Source organism: Schistocerca piceifrons, chromosome 1 (assembly GCF_021461385.2).
Source record: "Schistocerca piceifrons isolate TAMUIC-IGC-003096 chromosome 1, iqSchPice1.1, whole genome shotgun sequence".
In the NCBI taxonomy this organism is placed as follows: domain Eukaryota; kingdom Metazoa; phylum Arthropoda; class Insecta; order Orthoptera; family Acrididae; genus Schistocerca; species Schistocerca piceifrons.
In genome coordinates, this window is record NC_060138.1 from 729,415,058 (window position 1) to 729,436,321 (window position 21,264).

At 44.5% G+C, this 21,264-nt stretch overlaps 1 protein-coding gene and 1 non-coding gene across 10 annotated transcripts in view; both read left to right on the plus strand.

Moving 5' to 3' along the window:
- LOC124711251 (protein held out wings) overlaps positions 1-21,264 on the plus strand; it is a 429,435-nt gene that overhangs the window by 251,526 nt on the left and 156,645 nt on the right. The gene's annotated exons all lie outside the window — the stretch shown is intronic.
- Trnas-cga lies at positions 4,451-4,525 on the plus strand. Its single transcript has one exon. It is a non-coding gene; the product is annotated as a tRNA-Ser (tRNA).

Sequence of the window (21,264 nt, forward strand, 5' to 3'; positions counted from 1 at the left end):
CCAGTGGCAGTACTCCATACATGGCGCTAATGTACCTGGCAGCCTCCGCAGCTGTCATCCCTCTGTTGAAACCAAACAGAAGTGTGGGCCGGAAAGGTTCAGATTGCTTCACTTGGCACTCCACTTGCTAGCGTCCACAGCTCCACTCATTATCTTAAAATGACAAAATAGCGAAATAGAACAACAAACGAAAAATGACACTCTATAAACAAACGAATAGCAACTGGAATATCAACACGGAAAACAAAAACTCTACGCACTTACGCACCAACCTAATAATACAATAAAAGATATTCTTTTTAGACATTTTAATTATGGAAAACGGAAAGGCTTCGTTCAGTACGCATTATGTGGAACCATCCTGACACTTTCAAATAACTTCCGGGATTTCAGCGAGGTAACACTTTCAGCGACCGCCGATATTTCGGCGGGAGAACACCCCGACATTTTCAAGGCAACTGCAACGGACAGGCAACGTACATGCATATTTAAAACCTCGGTTCTCGGACTGATGCAGGAAAGATAACACACACACTGAACACTAGTGCCACCAAAGATGACCAAAGTCAGAGCTATCGATAGTGAAACTATGAATTCGCAGGTGAGGTAGCATTGACTCTGTCCCTCTGTTTTTTGACAAGGGAGAGAGCCGGATTCCAAACAGAGTTTAAACAAAGTCTCCATCCCTGTTAACGAGGTTGCTCGCTAATTAAATCTCAACTGCCTCCTTAATAACACCGTCCCATTAGCTGGACGTGGATGCCAATATCTCGGTGTTATATAACATGCTTTTGAATTCTGTTAAGAATGACCTTGTGAGGCGGGTGTACATCGCATTCCTGGTAGCTGCGGCATAGCATATATTGGTCAAACTATCAGGACCATGGAGGATCGATGTACTGAGCGTAAACGGCATACACGATTACAGCAGCCAAGTAGATCTGCTATTGCCTAACATTTCTTGGATACTGGTCATCCCATGTTATATAATAACACCGAGATATTGGCACAGTGTTATTAAGGAGGCAGTTGAGATTAAATCAGCAGGCAACCTCATTAACAGGGATGGAGATTTTTGTTTAAACTCTGTTTGACACCGGGTCTCTCCCTTGTCAAACAACAGAAGGGCAGAGTTAGCGCTACCTCACCTGCGAATTCGTAGTCTCACTATCGATAGCTCTGACTTTGGCCATCTTTGGTGGCACTAGTTTTCAGTGTGTGTGTGTGTGTGTGTGTGTGTGTGTGTGTGTGTGTGTGTGTGTGTGTGGTGTTTTTCCTGCTTCAGTCCGAGAACCGAGGTTGCATGTACGCCGCCTGTCCGTTGCAGTTTGCCTTGAAAATGGCGGGGTGTTCTCCCGCCGAAATATCGGCGGTCGCTGAAAGTGTTACCTGGCTGAATTTCCGTAAGTTGAAACTTCCTGGCAGATTAAAACTGTGCGCGCGACCGAGACTCGAACTCGGGACCTTTGCCTTTCGCGGACAAGTGCTCTACCAACTGAGCTACCCAAGCACGACTCACGCCGCGTCCTCACAGCTTTACTTCCGCCAGTAGCTCGTCTCCTACCTTCCGAACTTTACACAAGCTCTCCTGCGAACCCAGCAGAACTAGCACTCCTGAAAGAAAGGATATTGCGGAGACATGGCTTAGCCACAACCTGGGGGATGTTTCCATAATGAGATTTTCACTCTGCAGCGGAGTGCGCGCTGATACGAAACTTCCTGGCAGATTAAAGGGCTGTGAGGACGGGGCGTGTGTCGTGCTTGGGGAGCTCAGTTGGTAGAGCACTTGCCCGCGAAAGGTCAAGGTCCCGAGTTCGAGTCTCGGTCCGGCACACAGTTTTAATTTGCCAGGAAGTTTCATATCAGCGCACACTCCGCTGCAGAGTGAAAATCTCATTCTGTTCACGGAAGTTATCTGCAAGTTGTATACGCCAGGAGACATTCAGGCGTCACATCCTGACACTGACTTAGAATGAAGTGAGAAACCGCTAATCAGGCAACAGGAATGGGAAGGGGGGGATACACGCATTCAACTTCCACACCGAACAAAGCTGCCGGGAGCGAATCATAAAGTCGAATTGATAGACGTGAACGGAGGGGCCTGACCTTAGAGCCAGCAGTTGCCACAGCACTGAAGAAGTGTACATCTGTGACAGTAGAGTTGTGTAGTGTCGACAGTTGTTGCACCAGAGAGCTGTTGCACCGTGCCGCTAGAGAGAGCTGCCGGCCGGCCAGAAGGGGTCGCCCGGACGCGAACCTTGCGGGCTGCTTAGCGTGCGGGGTTCCCACGCCACGCGCCGGTAAGGATCCACGCCTTTCACCGTCGCCAGACTAAGCACAGCCCAGTGTGCGGACAGGACAATGCCGCCTGCGACCTCTCACCGCATTATGCCGCCACGCTCCAAGCTAGTTTCTAGGTCAGAGGCCGGCGTCACGAATCGGCGTATTCGCATTATGCCGCTGCAGTTTGTCCGCTGCAGAAATTGTATTACAGGGCGTTTATAAATTAATATCGGGGTTTTAACGCTTTACAATATTTATCATATTAAACTTAAGGTACAAATGATATGTCAAATGAAAGGGCAACACAAAACAGTTTTACCACGAACCTTATAAATGTTCAATGTGAGCACCATTTGTCACACGGCACGCATCAAGTCTAAAGCCGAGTTCTTCCCAATCGTTGATAAGTGTGTCTTCAGTCATTTTAGCAACAGCTGCTTCAGTCTGGTTTCTTAATTCAGGGAGGTCTGCTGGTAGCGGAGGCACGTACTCACGACCCTTGATGAAGCCCCAAAGGAAAACATCGCATGGCCTTAGGTTGGGTGAACGTGGAGGCCATGCAAAGCAAGCCCTGTCATTTGGCCCCTTGCGGCCTATCCAGCGCTTGTGTACAGTGGAGTTCAACCAATCGCGTACTTCGCTATGCCAGTGCTCACATTGAACATTTATAAGGTTCTTGGTAAAACTGTTGAGTTGCTCTCCATTTGACATATCATTTATAATTGTAAGTTTAATGTAATAAATATCATAAAGCGTTAAAACCCCGATATTCATTTATAAACATCCTGTATTTTCACTGGGAAGAGTGGGAGGCTGCGGAAATGAATTCATAGTGCAATGAGACTGTATGCCTTCTGGTGCCGTTACGGCCACATTGCACGCTGAGGAAATAATAAAACTTCCGTCTTGGCCACAAATATACATTAAAAGTAAATGCTTGTTTGTAGTCCCTCACTGTTGTACTTTGTTTCTATACGACACTATAATTAACATTCAGAAAGACATAACCTGCATGTTTTTATAACGACAATATGGACTTTTACTGTCAAAACCGGTCGCGAGAAAGAAAACGCTGTGTTGTGAAAATGTGCATTTTCGATTTCTTTCTCGCACTCAGTTTCAAGTACGATTGGAGGGCATGTAAATCATTAGACAAATTCCTTCTCCCATGCATAGTCTTTCTCCTGATACAGAGGGTATTTCACAATTCAAGCTACGCACTCCTCTGGGTTGTAGACGGGACTTAGTAGATCAAGTTTTACATAACAATCCACGCCCGGAAGCGTCACCCAACGACGCTACAGAGCGTGAAAGTGGTAGGCGCCGGTGTGTCTAAATGTATGTATATACAGGGTGGTTGAGTGGAAAGTTGTAGGCGAAAACCATTCTGATACCTCTGACAGTCGAATACGTGCACCAGTAATGTTGTTGCTAAGGTTGTCGGTGTAGGGTTGGCAACTTTCAGAGATGGTAGTATGAACGAAAACAAGAAAGAAGTCTAGTAAACAAGGGCTTTAAATTGCATACCTTAAGAGCTGTGAGCACTTGCTCTATAGAAGAGAGATATGTTTCACACTTGCGAGATGAACAAGTGTTCATAGCTCCTCAGGTATGCATTTTAGAGTCTATGTTTACTGAACTTTTTTTTTCTTTTTTGGACCATGCTACCACCTCAGAAAGTTGCATGAGTAACAGTATTTACTCTCCGAGGTATCTGAATGATAATCGCTTGTAACTTCATACTCGTTCGTTTCCGAACCATGGACCCTTACCTTAAAACGATAAATTTATCCTCCTCCATCATCCTAGAAAATTTGTATCATCACAGACTCAGCACATTTACAGGCGCCGCGTGTATAACTTTGACGCTCTGTAACGTCAGTTGGTAAAGCGCTTGCCCGCGAAAGGCAAAGGTCCCGAGTTCGAGTCTCGGTCCGGCACACAGTTTTAATCTGCCAGGAAGTTTCATATCAGCGCACACTCTGCTGCAGAGTGAAAATCTCATTCTGGAAACATCCCCCAGGCTGTGGCTAAGCCATGTCTCCGCAATATCCTTTCTTTCAGGAGTGCTAGGCCTGCAAGGTTCGCAGGAGAGCTTCTGTAAAGTTTGGAATGTAGGAGACGAGGTACTGGCAGAAGTGAGGCTGTGAGGACAGGGCGTGAGTCGTGCTTGGGTAGCTCAGTTGGTAGAGCGCTTGCCCGCGAAAGGCAGAGGTCCCGAGTTCGAGTCTCGGTCCGGCACACAGTTTTAATCTGCCAGGAAGTTTCAGGTCTCTCTCATACCCAATATACCAGTCATCCTAACCGATTTACCATTCATTTTAAGAGACTTCAGTTCGCAATCGGTTTGTTTGCAATAACAATGAACGAGGCTCAAGGTCAGAGAGAGGGATATGAAGATAGTGGGGGGAGGGGGAGAGGAGGAAATTGATATAGAGAGGGGAGGGGGTGGTGCACAGAGTAGGGAGGAGGAAGAGATGGACAAAGAACGGGGGAAGAGGACAGGGGTAGAGAGAAAAGGGGGAGGGAAGAACTTACGATGTATATCCAATTCCTATATACGTGTTTAGCAATTGCGAAAGATTGCCAGTTGCGCTAGTATTTATTATGTTTCTTTAATTTTCAAAAGGACAAAATTTCATTGATACGAAGTATCACGTCGAAGTTATTTAGATGAAGCATAAGTGCAAATTCAGGAGAGTATTTAAGCAGAGCAAAGGCGTATGGGGGGGGGGGGTATTCTTGTATCGACCATACGGCCCACAAATGGGGTAATGCACTGATATAAGCGACTGAAGAAGGGCAGATTGTTATGGCCCAACACCTGGGAGCGAGCATTCCGGAAACGGCGAAGATGGTCGGCTGTCCGTTGTGTACACAAATAATATGACTATACGTAAATACTTTCTTTTTTTTTCAAGTTTTGAGATGTATTGACCCACAATTTTCCATTTAATAATTGCCACATGACCGTAATTTTCTTTAATAAAAGTAGTTTTACAGACAAAGAGGACTATGATGTCCAAAAGAGAAGATTACCTACCTATTGGACAGTTGCTAGATCATGATAGAAAACGTACAGGAGCAACATGGATTTGTCCCATTTTAGAATACTCTTCAGTTGTGTGGGACTTCTAACGAGAGGACTAACGGGGGATATTGGACGTGTCCAAGTAAGGGTTCCACGAACTGTGCCACGTTTCTGTGGCTCAAGCAACAGCGTTAAGGAATCCTTGAAGGAAAAAAAAAAAAAAACTGGAATTGGTAGCCCATTGAAGACAAGACGCCAAGAGTACTAAGTTTAAAGAACCAGTATCAAGTGAAGAATCTAAATACAGTTTTTGGTCCCCTACGAATCGATCCCGTAATGATCGTGAAGACACAATTACACTAATTACAGCTCGCACAGCCGTGCGGGATTAGCCGAGCGGTGTAGGGCGCTGCAGTCGTGGACTGTGCGGCTGGTCCCGGCGGAGGTTAGAGTCCTCCCTCGGGCAATGGTGTGTGTGTGTGTGTTCGTCCTTAGGATAATTTAGGTTAAGTAGTGTGTAACTTTAGGGACTGATGACCTTAGCAGTTAAGTCCCATAAGATTTCACAGACATTTGAACAGTTCGTACAGGAGGAGTTAGTCATTCTAACCGCGCTCTAAACGATAAAATTTGTCAAACTTGCAATTTGCTATCCACTTGTTTATGAAACAAAAGAGCTGTTGTACCAACCAAGTATATAAAATAGAACCTCACTTCTGAAGCATTTGTCACGCTGTGCGTATCGTGTCGCGAAGTATTTTGACGGTAGTGGTCAATGTATCAGGCGGAATGCAGGACACAAATTTTAAATTTTCGACACCTGCTCCAGTTGCCAGTATCTCAAAAGTTGTAGATGCTAGTCCGGCAAGCAACTATTTACTGTTTGATAAACGCGTGCGTAATAAATGGCCCTCAATCTCTCGAACACACCAAGCACGGTCTATGCTTGACAAGCACACCAAATAAATCGGCACAGTGACAAATAATTTGGCAATGTCGTGAGGTTGGAAAGGTGTTTCATCTTCTGCGAAGGTCTTAACATGAGGTATCATCCCAAGTATCATCCCCGGTGGTTTTCAGAGTAGATGTCGAAGACGCTGTGCGTGGAGAAACCTAATTAATCCCGCACGCAAAATGGCTGCTGCTGATGCGTAAATGTATACCTGTATGTTGCTGATGCAGGTATTATAAAACAGAGTAGCGCCTTATTTACGCGCAGAGTTATATAAAGCGGTGAGGGAGCACGAGGGGACGGCTGTGCACGTGTTGTGCTGGCGCAGGTGACGCGCCGCCGCCCTCTGCGGCAGAGGCTCAGCTCGTAGCTGGCCGCTGTTGCTCTTGGTCGGCCTTGGCCTTGGGGTGCTGTGACGTCACGCAGAGGTGCAGCCGGCCGGCATTCCTGGTGCCGGGTCAGCGGCGGCCGGGAGAAACGGAAAACCCGCGCCAGGCTTTTCACTCGGACCATCTGCGCCTCTCCCGCCGTCCCATGTCCTTACACCATGCGCTATGGATGCTAGCTTACTGCCAGCTATCGTACGTCGACCGGGAGCTTTGAATCAGTGAGTCTCTGGTCACCTCTTGCGTTTCTTTCAGTTTTCTCAGAAATACAACTTGCTTTGTTTACGTAATTTGTTTCTTTGGAGCTAATCGGCACATTATCGTGCAAATGGTTCAGTATAACAGCATGCAGTGTCTCCACGGGCCTAAACTCGTCTTCTGTTGCCACTGCCAATACAGGTGTTCAGTGCCGAGACAAAACCAGTTCGTTGCAAACCAACATCCTCTGCAGCGGCCTTACAGCTGTGGACGCGCCACGAGAAGTGTGCTGTCAAACAAGGCACACTGCAAAGTCCTAGCGGCAAACATCCGCCGTGTCACTCTTGGCGTGGTAAGCGGACCAATGTTGGCAGTTCGGACTGTAGCGTCCGCGCCAGCTGAGATGCCTGCAGGATGCTGGAGCGGGGTAGTACTGGATGATGACGGGAAACGTGGCAGTGTGACAAATTTCTTGTGGTGGCCATTATCACAGTAGCTACATATAAATTACAGTAGTTCAAAAGACAAACGCCTTTTGCATGCTACACGTTTAAGTTATTTAACTTGTGCACCCAGGTGCGTTTCGCGTTAGATACAAGGCATCTTCAGTGGGTGTGCCGAAATGTTACATTTTGCACGTATAAATTATAGATTTAAAACAGTCCACTGAGGTTTTTATAATCTAGTGGAAAAGGACTTACAGATCAGCATGTAACTCATTATTTGTATTGGAAATAACGAATTACTTGTTGATGTATTGAACTGTTTTTAGTCTGTGATCTGTATGTGTAAACGAAAAAATCTTGTAATATTTGAGAACGCCCATTGAAAATGCCTTGTAACTAAGGCGAAACGCACCTGGATGCGCAAGTTAAATAAAATAACTTAATGTGCAGCGCGCAAAAGGCCTTTTTCTTTTGAACTACTATACTTTATGGCGGTATGAGTTCGTTTTAGGGTAACCCCCTTCGACACATTCCTCAGCTTATCTGTTATCCAAGATTTTTTGTTTATGATGCAGCGTTGTTTCCTAAACCCCATCCTCAAGGTTCACCTCATACGCCACAGTGAGCGAGATTGCTGTGCCACTAAGTTTATTATATGCACCACGAAATGACTACAAAGATACTTGTATATGTTAGAGGAGTCGTCATAAGACTAAACACCACGTTCTAAATTCTTCTACGTCCAGGAACATGTTGCTGGATGGTGTTTTAGTAGCTTTTAGTGGTCAGTTCTAGATGTAGAAAATTTGTTTACTGAATTTAGTTTTTACTGTTGCTTGCCCCTTGTTTCCTTATGTCGTTTGGGCGCTACGTTTATTTATAGTTACTGTTTATTTGGCAACGATTTATTATTAATTATGTAAATGTCACTCTTTCTTCTTTCACTGAAATTACCCGAGAGTAGACTGAACAATCTCATAACGCTGTAGTACACTGAGGACGTCCAGTAAGAAATATTGTCATGGCTTCCACTCAACAGTGTCTGTTGATTTATTCGCTACCAAGTTTAAAGTAAGAGCGGCGCCATCATCATAAACGTCAGCACGTGATGTATCATAGCAGACACATCCTGTTACTGTAACATAGTACACCGTGGTGAGGTGAACTACCCTTAAGGGTGATGCCTGTAAGAACGTTATAGATATTTCATGGCGATTGTGCGTCGTAAAGCCTTGCAAGAATAAATCCCAGCTGATTACGTTTACGAAGGGTCAAACAATTACTGACACATACAACGTAAATGTTTTTCATCGACTGGGTGAAAAAACCACACGAGTTCAGAACTGCACAGGAAAGAGGAAATTCGCTTGGCCACAAAAATGCCTGTACAGTGGGAAAACTTAGGAATCTAAAGTCAGAACTGTTGTAGCGTACACGCTATTGAGCAGATGTGGCATCTGCTGACGACAATATCTAGAGTCCGTTGAAATGATCATTGCGTCTGTAGACGCGTGTTCGGTAAACGTCCCGGGCTCGCCCTTTAGAGATGTAATGCTTACGAATTTTCGCACTGTACGTTCTCCATGTTGCGGAAAGCCCAAAAGTGAAGTTTCGGCCGAATGGAAATATCCTTAGAGGAGTGGGGCGACGATTATTCGTAGATACAAGAAGATATTCTGTGAAAGGGCTTGGAGTAACTTGGTAATATATTGAATGATAATGGAAATTATTTTGAAAAGAAAAACAATTTTTTTATTGCAAAACGTACTTGAGACTTTACTTTGCATCTTTCACTTTCGTGGCAATATTCCGCTGCTTGCAGTTCCCCAGGATATATTGTAGACTTAACCAAGTGTGTGAACGGATATCAGTATATTCTTCATTCGTGTGGCCATAGTGCCCGTAGTTGCTTTATAATTCATGAGGGTATTTGATCCGTCGTTGCAACTACAAAAATGCGTGATTTTTTTTTTTTTTTTTTTTTTTTTTTTCACTAGGCGCGTTTCGCTTTATTGAGGTAAAGCATCATCAGTGGTGTGTGATTAAGTTTATTTACATTTTGATTTGCTTTCTTAACGAACTGTTTTTCAATCTAAAGAGCAAATCAAAATGTAAATAAACGTAAGTACAGATCACTGATGATGCTTTACCTCAATAAAGCGAAACGCGTCTGGTGAAAAGATCACGCATTTTTGTAGTTGCAACGACGGATCAAAAATACCCTCATGAATATCAGTTTGCCTAAGTATCTTTGCACGTGGACAAGATCGAAAGAAAAACATGAACACTACGTTGAAAAATCTGTAGTATGAAGCGTTTGATTCCAAGCTACTTTTGGACTGCTCCAGTGACTTCATGGTGACTAAGGTCCCCTTGTGTGGACCCACACGAATATAGTCTCGCTGCGTCACGCACACGCAGAACTTTGCCTGCTGTTGCGAAGCGCAGCTGTGCTTTAACTTTTGCCGGAAATTTGGCGGAGGTGCAGAGGGAGGGACGTGCCGTGAGTTTGCCCGGGGCGCCGGTTCTCACCATGGCACGCGAGGCCCCGTTAATGCCCGAACAAGGGCGCAGTATTACCGCTCCGGCGGAGGAACAGGCCGCTGATTCATTCACCGAGAGCTCCTCTTTCCGAGAAACCCACTTTCCCGGCGCACTCACTACATTCCTCATTTTTCTTTGCGCACGTAATAGGACCACAAAGCCACTTACAAGGGGGGGTCTTGTTACACGCGCCTTAATAGGAGGCACTTACGTCATGGCGCGACTAGTCACCGTACCGTCGCACAACTGCTGACACACTACTCTTCTAATTAGCACGAAAAACTCACGATTAAAAACACGTTGCTTACACCACAGCCACCGTCTTGACACCTAAAGCGAGAACATGTGTATGTTCAAAAACACTGTCACGTATAAACGGAACTGTCATGAACCCGAGATTGGGTGGAGCACCACAAAGCTTTTACTAGGCAAGGATCAGTTGAATCGCCAAGATTTTATCCACCGATAATAATTAACTTGATGTATCGCCCAGTAGTATATCGTCAATTAGATGTATGATGTGTGTCATGTGTAAAATATCATCAAGTCGTTAGATCGATTGACCCTTTTCGTACGGCAGTTTCAAAGAAGTTGTGCATCTAGGAAATAGAGAGAGTGAGTCCGATACCACGCTAAACCGCGAATCTCTGTGAATGACAGACGGAAATTTGAGTTATATAACTGTCAGCTGTACAACTGTCATACTCCCGTAATATAATATTCCTGCACTTCCTCTTACCGGGCTACATTAAAGGCAGACTGGAATTTTCCGTCGTCCGAACGGGATTGGATCCGGCGACGTCCTGGTTTCAAGGTACTCGTGGTACCGATGACCACCAGTTCAGACGCTTCAGAGTAATGTCTGAATGGTTCCCCTAAATACAGGGTGGTTATAATTAAACTTTCGACTCTGAAAAACGAGTGATCGTAGGACAGTAAAACTTGGTAGAAACATTGGTAAGAACTTGCGGGAGACAACGAATGAATTATCGAAAGAAACACGTAAGGATTTCCATATGATTCATTCATTGCGTACCATGTTTACGTTCCATATTACAAACGTTGTTAAATGGGACGACCACCGCCCATCTACAACCACAGCAACCTGGAACCGCAACAGAGGATAGTATTTCTCAATTGTTCGCAGCCCTTGACGATCGGTGGACCACGGAATTTTCAGCTGTCGTGAAACGGCTCGTGCACTGCTTGAAGACTGCGCATTGCGTCCAGCTTTCTCAGGCATGGCAACAGTAACTTTTTCAGCAATTTGTGGCGCAATTGCCCGTCAGCTTCTCCCAGGAGCAGTTCCCACATCGATGGTTAATTCGAACTTCCGAATAATTCCCTTCAACCCCTGTGCTGAAAGAGGACCTCTCCGTATTCCTTTAATATGTCGATACCTGCGAATAGCTACAGCGCTTTTGCTATTGTTTTGATAAAACAGCTTTACCAGTAAAGCCCAGCTCACCGTGTCCAGACCCATGTTGACACTCTGCAGCTTTAGTGCATACTGATATCCTACGTCCCCGTACCAGTAACGCCTAATGGCAAATCACGACACTAACGCCACTACTGACGCAAATCCTGCAGCGCACAGTATGAAAATCAGGTGCACATACGTTTAACAGTTTTCCGTCTATACTGAACGAGATTTTCACTCTGCAGCGGAGTGTGCGCTGATATGAAACTTCCTCACAGATTAAAACTGTGTGCCGGGCCGAGACTCGAACTCGGCACCTTTGCCTTTCGCGGCAAGTGCTCTACCATCTGAGCTACCCAAGCACGACTCACGACCCACAACCCGCCCTCGCAATTTCAATTCCGCCAGTGCCTCGTCTCCTACCTTCCAAACTACACAGAAGCTCTTCTGCGAACCTTGCAGCTTGTCGTGCTTGGGTAGCTCAGATGGTGGGGCACTTGCCCGCCAAAGGCAAAGGTCCCCAGTTCGAGTCTCGGTCCGGCACACAGTTTTAATCTGTCAGGAAGTTTCAGATTCAGTGCAGCTAACCTGTTCCGTTGTGCTGGATCATGGACACATACAGCCAGATTAGAATTTTGAGGATGGGTGTGGTGAGAGAGAGAGAGAGAGAGAGAGAGAGAGAGAGAGAGAGAGAGAGAGAGAGAGAGTATATGTAACACAATAATTGATTTAAAATATGCTGTAGTAAAGTAAAAAAAAAAGTTTGCGAACATCTGCATGTGTCAAATTTAATGGCGAGACTGAATGAGACTATTTGATAAACAAAATACATTGGTGAAGTATAAAATAACTATTTATGATTATCATTGTGAGTTCGTGTTGCGCCTTTTCTTTTTATAAAAAGTCGAAACAGTGCAGTGTGGTGTTAAACTATATTAATATTTTGAGGCCAAAAGTTTGAAATAATTTAAAGATAATAGAATTACTGAGAGTAGTATTTTTTTTTTTTAGTATCTAGAGTAAATGATAATCAACGAGCAGTAACATGATCTGTAATTTTGCGAAGCAGAAACGGCAAATAAGTGAGTGTGCTTGCACGCTGAGCTGGGTCAGTAGAAGGCTGTGTTTCGGCCGTGGCACTACAAAGCTGACGTCATCAAAGCACTGTCAGACCAATATATTCAGTCGGCCGTGACCGCTGCCTAAAGATCGTGGAATCGCGTCGACGTACGCTGTTGAGTTTGTAATGGCGAAGAGTTGGCGCTGTTTGTTTGGTACTAGAGCCCACAACTGTTCTAATATCAATCCTCCTCCTTTACTGTTGAAATTATTTTTGTATGTTTCTGATTCGTTGAAGCCTCTCATGAAGCCTCCAGCAGCGGAAGACGGACTTACGCTCATAAATCAAATATCAACAATATCGCAAATACCGGCGGCAGTGAAAACCACCGTTGTATGATCGCTCCAAAGGTTTTGTATTGGGTTCAGATCGAGAATGCGCAGGCCAGTCCATTTCAGATATGTTTTTGTCTACAAGCCATAAAGTCACATATGCTGCTTCATGCTAATACAATCATCGTCTCCTATCTGTTCTTCTAATATACGCAGTGCACAATGCTGTAAAAAGTGTTCGTATCATTCCGCATTTAGTGGACCACACCGTAAGCACTAGAAGCAGCACTGTTGGCAGTAAATATGATAGCAGGTAACATCATCCACGCATTCCAAACCCTTTGTTGGATGGACACAGGATACAGCGTGATTCATCACTCCAAATCACTCATTCCTAATGAGCCATTGTCCTGTGATTGAGCTGGTCGACTTGAACCCTGTTCTTTCCATCGTGCTAGCTGACCTGCTGGTAGCACAGTGGGACGCGCGAGTGATTCCTTCCACTGATTTTATACGTTTTCTACAGCCACCCTCCGCAGTGCTCAGCGGTCCGCCTGTCCGTCAATACATGAAGTCTGCCTGACTTCGGTTTAATTGTGGCTGTACTTTCAAAGCGATTTCTCTTCACAACCCCTTCAGCAACAGTACCCTTGAGCTGCCTTAGAGGGGTTGAAATGTGTCTGATGGATTTATTACTCAGGCCGCATCCAGTGATTTGTTCACGTTCGAGGTCTTTGACAAGGGGACCGCATAAACTTTCCGTCACTGATTTGATCCATATTGACAGGTTGTGTAGCTCGCGTCTAGGACTTAAACATATGTGAACAGGAAGACGCAACTCTCAAACGTTTTCGAGAAACTCGAGTTTGACAGTTTTACGGCTGCTTATATATTTTGGATGGACGCGAAAACTCGAACAGTCCGCAGCCGAGCGTGTAAGGACTTGGTTTCATAAACGCTAGGTCCATGGAGAGAATCTCCCTCCTGGCATTTATTTTGTTTCATTTCCCAGTAGTTTAGACTAAAGATTTATTATGACTGTGCAAATTATCGCTACTGAATGATTCATTTATTGGTTTCATAACTTTAATGCTGAAAAGAGAAGAGAATTTCGTAAGCGGATTGAAAATTTAAAAAAAAAGGATACACAAGAGCTTTCGATCAAATCAGTATTGTCGTTGTATTTATATTATTATACGAGGGGCGTTTGGAAAGTCCCCGCAAAAATAAAAACTACTTACGTGTTCGGGGTAATTTTTTTTTTTCGACATAGTCTCCTTTTAGAATTACACTCTTTGTCCAACGCTGTTCTAATTTGTTGATTCCTTCCGAATAATAGGAATTGTCCAAGTCTGCAAAATAGCTATTAGTTGCTGCAATCATCTCCTCGTTGGAATGATACCCTTATCCCGCCAGCCATTTCTTCAAATTGGAGAACAAGTAGTTGTCCGAGGGAGCTAAGTCTGGTGAATAGGGGGGGGGGGGGGGGATGTGAAACGAGTTGGAATCCTATTTCCATTAATTTTGCGACCACAGCTGCTGAGGTGTGTTCTGGTGCATTGTCGTGATGGAAAAGGACTTTTTTGCGGTCCAATCGCTGGCGTTTTTCTTGCAGCTCGGTTTTCAAACGGTCCAATAACGATGAATAATATGCACCTGTAATAGTTTTACCCTTTTCCAGATAGTCGATGTGGATTATCGCCTTTTTTGGTGCACATTCTCCCTCGCTAACCCATTGTTTAGATCGTTGTTTGGTCTCAGGAGTATAGTAATATATCCATATTTCATCCACAGTGACGAAACGGTGCTTGAAGTCCTGCAGATTCTTCCTGAACAGCTGCAAACCATCCTTGCAACACTTCACAATTCCGTTTTTAGTCAAGCGTGAGCAATCGCAGAACCCATTTTGCGGATAGCTTTCTCATGTCCAAATGTTTATACAGAATATTATGTACCCATTCAATCGAGATGCCCTCAGCACTAGCAGTCTCACGCACCTTAACTCTTCTGTCATCCACCACCACACATGGATTTTATCAACGATTTCTGGAGTCGTAACCTCCACAGGGCGTCCAGAACGTTAGACCTCACTTGTGCCCATATGGCCACTCTGAAAATTTTGAAACCACTTCTAAACTGTTCTAATCGAAGGTGCAGAGTCTCCGTAATATTTATAAAGCTTCTCTTTAGTCTCATGAGGCGTTTTGCGTTTCATAAAGTAATGTTTAATCGCCACTCGAAATTCTTTTTCGTCCATTTTTTTTTTTTTTTTTGACAATCTCTGGACGCCCTTGATTCACACGAATGGCAAAAACAAAGAAATAGACCATATGGCTTAAACTTGGTTTGCGTTCTTTTCAAAGATGCTACTAACTAAACATGACCTCGATACGCGCCGGTGGTGCCATCTCTCGGACTTTGCATGGACTTTTCAAACGCCCCTCGTATCTACACGAGTGACGAATATGTGTAATCTATGGAGAACTGCAGAAATCAGGATTATGATAAACAATAATTATTGTGGCATACAGGACTTGTAATAAACGACGATTTTTTAAACGTGCATTTTTTATTTCAATTTTCTGTTGCAAAACAAATTTGATTTACCGTACATCTGTAAACGGTTCTCTGTCATCAGTCAATTTCACCCCGCTGTACCACTCATATGTGTTGTTAGAGTAACGTGGGCCTGATAAAAAAGTACCGGCAGGGAGATTCGATCCACATACACGGTGCTTATGAAACAAGGAGCTTAATCGACCCGCTGTGGAATCCTTGATTACTAGGGACCGTACGATGTATATAAGCACGCCTAAAACTTACAAGCTCGATTTTCTCGAAAACGGCTGAGAGTTACGTGAGAGTTACTGTTTACATATTTTGGAAGTCGTAGTAACGCTTACACATCCTGTCGGCATGAATAAAATCTGTGAGGGGAGGTTGGTACGGTGCCGTTGTGAACGCTCCTGGCTGACACTGCTTCTCTACTGACAACGCACGCGGCCCCATTTTTCTGGACTGGACAGTTGAGTGGTTCAAGTCTATCTTGACAGTAGGGCTTACCCAGGCAGGCATTTCCTACCACTGCGGATGATTGTGAGTGGCGTTGGGCGTCTTGGTGGATGGCATGAGTCGCGAGAGGAACTGGTGGTGGTGGTGAAACTGCGATGTTGACATGTGACTAGCCGATCAGGGCAACGGGCCGCTTGTAATGGTCACGTATGTCATTCGGTCGTCCTAGTTGCTGGACGAGGGGATTGTCATAAGTGCGGGTGGTGGCATAAAACCGGCGCGCCGCTTGCTGAAAACGCTCCTTAACTACTGACAACGCAGTACTCCGCGCCTACTTTCATACCAGCGGGTTAGGGAGCCTGTATACAGAGTGTGGCCATAGGTGAAGTTGCCTGTCATTGGTTGATTAGCTTCGGCGCCATTTTTCTGCCAAACGTCTCTCGCGCTTTCTATGTTCGCCGTGCTTCTGAGTTGAAATGAAGTTCAGAGGACTTTTGGAAACGATTAAATGGTATTTGAATTATTGAGACACTTGTTATGCATTGTGCATGCATGTTCGATATTGTTGTATATCGTTTTTAGTACGTAATTAGCGTTTGAGTGCATACTGGTAGCATCACAAGCTTTACTGAAGCCAATATCTGACAGTCCTTCCTGGAAACGGAAAGTTCCTGTAATTGTTGTGCCATGCTCATTCGTCTTTATAGCGTCAAACTTTATTTCGTTCCGAATCAGAACACTAGGCATTATTTTGGTTTCAGTATTATTGCCTGACTGTTGACGCAGGCAAGTTGTAAGCACGTTTTCCGCAGTTGTCGTGGTTGCCGGAACATTATTTCTAGTAAATAATTGTAGGTACTCTTCAAGACAGTTTTTAATAGGCCTGCTTACTGTGGGGTAGAAGCGATACGGTAGTTTTCTTGTTATATTTGGTCGTTATTACAGTAGCCTACATTTAACATTACCTGATTTTTGTAATATTTTTCGTTTGTTATCTACGAGAGGTGTTCAATAGATATGAAAGAAAGTCGTAAGCAGTTGTTTACTTGTGACATGCAAAAAGTTTGAAGACGTGATAAAAGTACTAATAACGTCTCACACTTTTTGCATGAAGTAAACAACTGCTTACGACTTTCATTCATCTGACGTAATACAGATACGTTAAATCTTTAGTGTTATGCACTTCCGATAAAAGACAAATGCTATAGACTATATTTTTTTATTTACGTTAGTTTCATTGCCAAATGTCTAGTAAACTAACTTTAAAGGACAGAAATGCAAGTAACGAATAATTTTTAAAGCCACTGTATCAAATTTTCCTGTGCTGTACGTAGTAGGCTACTATGAGTATATTATAGCTGAAAAGAAAGGCATTTAACGAATGATTTCGCCATATTGTCTTGTGCTTTTGATTCGGTGAGTGTGTACTCTACTCCACTACTGACCATTCAAAATTCCCGCCCGCAGTTTGGCAGAAAAATGGCCGCCGTATCGTCCGGTTGGGCACTCTCTCCCTATACAGGCTCTCTACAGCGGGTCCGCCTTTAGTGACATCTAGTGGTCAGTTCAGCACTACATACTGGTGTCCTGCTACTTTTGATCATATACAGTGTTTTTAGGTGTGTGTGTGTGTGTGTGTGTGTGTGTGTGTGTGTGTGTGTGTGTGTGTGTAACAGTTGTTACAGAATACGCTTTCTCCTTCTCACCGACGATAGTTTGTTTAGTACTGTGGCGCGTGCAGTGAGAGTGGTTTGAACCTGTGTATCGTGGTTAATGGGTGGGACAGGAAGGCGACGCTTGCAGCAGTGAGAGTAGGCCGGCGTGTGAGGAGTTCTGTCTGGCCCTCTCGCACCTTGGGGGCTGGCTGGCCGCCTCCCACGCGGCCAAACAGGAAGCGGCCAAGCCAAATACACAGCGCTTCGCAGTGTTTATGCGCGCGCCGTTTACTCTGCGCTCCTTTCCCGGCTCTGCGCAAAAACTGGGCCCGTCCGCGCGCGGTCGCACACCGCCCTCCCGCACCCGCGGAATTACCGAACTTCCTGTTTTTCCACCTGCAGCAATCTTCTCCTACTGTGCTGCCCGAATCAGTGAATTCTAAGGACATTAAGAATGAGCGTTCGCCCGGTAACTTGTTTTCCACATAATTCACAACTTACATAACTCACGGACAGAGTAGTATCCGTTTAAAAGATTTTCCTGTACCTTGAGTCAGAGGAATCTCTTAGGCGCAGAAAACGAAATCGGAAATGTCCAGAACTAACAGGAGGCCGCACCTACTAATTTATGGTAAATACTGGAAGTGGAAGTGCTAGAGGTGGGAGCTCTAGATGGCCAAAAGTTGTTTGAGGGGGGGGGGGGGGGGGGAGGCAGGGAGGGAGAGGGAATCGAATTAGCCTCGTGCGAGTAAGGATAGCGCTCTGATGGTTCCGTACAATATTCATTATGTGTATGGACAGTTGATCCATCCCAGGAATCGAGACTTCCGACGATTTTTGCCTGTTATAGAAGTCGATACTGACAAGGTATCGGTCCCAGAAATTCCAAGACTTTCGAGAATATTTTAAGTTTCAGGTCTATAACATATGACAATTGAAATTTTTCTTCCCTTTACTTGTACTGTGAAACTTGCTTCTTGACAAATTTCATGATTATAGGCCAACGGGAAGTGCCCATGATTATAGGGCCAACGGGAAGTGCCCATGATTATAGGGCCAACGGGAAGTGCCCATGATTATAGGGCCAACGGGAAGTGCCCATGATTATAGGGCCAACGGGAAGTGCCCATGATTATAGGGCCAACGGGAAGTGCCCATGATTATAGGGCCAACGGGAAGCGCCCTATCGGTTTTGATGAAGAGTTTCAGTGTATCAGAATATGTGAAATAAACGGCTATATTTGTTTACTGCACTGGCCTAGAAGTTTCCATTTACTAGATCACCAAGGGACGATAGATCAACTTCATAAGTCTACCCATTGATGAGAAAAAGGGTTCTTGACAGACAGACAGACAGCAAAGTGGTGCTACAACGGTCTCGTTTCTACAGACTGAGGTACGGAATCGAAAAAGATGGCATTTTTGGAGTGGTTCGGGCGAGACATAAGCCATTTAAGTTTACATAGGTTCAAGACAGCCGTTGGCACAGCAGAAAGTGTACACAGCTATAATCTCAGGGTCTTGATCACTTTTTATTTTCAATTTTTGCGTTACTTATGCCGGAAAGAAACTGGAATAATGCTCAATATATTGTATGTATTAATGTTTTCATAAAAGGCATGAATGGAAGGGCAAAGGAAAAGTTGGGATTGAAAATAAAGCCCTTTTCTTTTTTGTCTCATGAGGAGACAAACAAATCCGCAGTAAAATGAAGATATTTTTCGTGATGGATTGCCATCAAGCTAGGTGACTGCGCAAGTTATCGAGGCATCACAGTTCTCAGTTCGATATGGAGACTATATTAAACTCCTTAAAACTAGAATTGAGAGAGAAACCGAGGAAGTAGAACAACAGAGTGGCTTTGGGGAAGGAAGGTCTTGTATCGATACTACGTGCAGCATTAGACTAATGACTGACAAGAGATTGGCAAATAACTTGCAGACACACGTCGCTTTTATAGACACATGGAGGTAACAAATTTCATCGTGTCTGAAACAAATAATTGAGTATTCGTCATTTTGTGTTGTCGGGAAAGGCCTGGAGCCTTTTTCTGTGTATGAGAATATAATTCCGTTCCGGCTCGCTGTTCTAACTTTCTTTTGTTTCTTTCTGTGTTGCAGGTAAGGACGATGGCGGCAAGGGGGCTTCGGCTGCAGTGCAGTCCCAGAACTGAACTGGATCTATGCTGCTCTGTTAACCGTGTGGATGACAAATGTGAGACAGCTGTACGCTTCTTACTTGTTTGTAGAAAATTATCTCGCTTATTGCTTGTGGCGACGTGCCGAATTTGAAAACCATTGTAATTAGTTGGTCAGTTCGAGTGAAAACGTTACCCTTGACTTAGACATCGTGCTCCTTTATAGAAGATGAACCAGGAACTCCACCCACAAACTTCTCGAAGTGGTTCCAGGAAGCCTTCTGAGTATTTCGGTATAAGGAAGCCACAGTCTCCTAGAGCACAACAATGCAGATGGCTGCAACATGCGATGTGCATCTTGTTTCCATTCGCTCACGCTTCTTGCTATTGACAGCATCAGTTATCTTTTTCCGCGTTGTCCTCAAGTCTGCATTTAGTATTTTTCGGTTCTGTCAAGGATTTTATTTTCCAGCAGTGTTAGTTGTGCGTTAACGGTGACTACATAATAGTAGTAGGGGCAGGTTTGCCAACGGCCTTGCCGCAGTGGTAACACCGGTTCCCGTCAGATCACCGAAGTTGTCGGGCTGGGCTAGCACTTTGATTGGTGACCATCCGGACTGCCGAGCGCTGTTGGCAAGCGGGGTGCACTCAGCCCTTGTGAGGCAAACTGAGGAGCTACTTGATTGAGAAGTAGCGGCTCCGGTCTCTGAAACTGATATACGGCCGGGAGAGCGGTGTGCTGACCACATGACCCTCCATATCCGCATCCAGTGACGCCTATGGGCTGAGGATGACACGGCGGCCGGTCGGTATCGTTGGGCCTTTATGGCCTGTTCGGGAGTAGTTTAGTTTTTGTTTTTGTAGGGACAGTTTTTACTGGTGACGAGTTGGCCGATATGCACCTTGTGTATGTATTCACTGAGTAAAACGGAAGAGCGGCTCAAAGAAGCTGTGCTGAGCTGTCCCCGCACTTGCGGCAGCCACATCAAAGTTCCGTTTCGCATGACCAGAAGTGTGTTGCATTACACTGTGTTTTACATTTTGGTCATTGCATATTACAGACTTCTTCATTGTTGTGAGGGTATTATCACAGAAACAAGTGCGATTGCGACAAAAAAAACGTATAAATCATAATTACATCATTACTGCCAGGGACTGTGGATACGTTACACCAAAATACTCAGATGGTAATCTTGAACATCCTCGAAACGTTTGTCGGTGGACTTCTGGTTCACTCTGTATATAAAACAAATAGATGTAGCAAATATTCAAAAAAGACCTTGAGGTCTCATTGTCCTGCGTAAGCAGTTTTATTTTTGCAAAAACCGCTTTTTTATGATTTAGCTGTTAGCTAAATGCGCTGTTCTGGAGATCTAGCAAGCTACCTGGCTGTTAAAACAATACCATAAACTTGAAGGACATACGAGAAGTTATATAGTGTAGAGGTGGAAATAGTTTCAAGTGACTGTCCGGCCACCGTAATTTGCCTCAATTATTTGAGTTAAATTCTGGTAATTTTCCTTCAGTAGCGCCATTGCCATTTTCATTTCCCATCACTGGTGCAGTTAAAATAGTGTTATCTCTGCAGTGGCGCCTAAGACCGTCTGAGTAAGCAATACTGTAATAAGGAATTGTAAAATCGTATTTAGTAAAGGGCATACAAAAGACATTAAGTTCTGGTGGTGTCATTCGGTAGCTTCAGATCACTAATCCATTGATGATGCTTTTGAACTCCGTGCGGCTTTCACAAGGTCTTACCACATGCAAAGAATTTACACAGCCGAATCGACATAGTGAGTTGATTATTT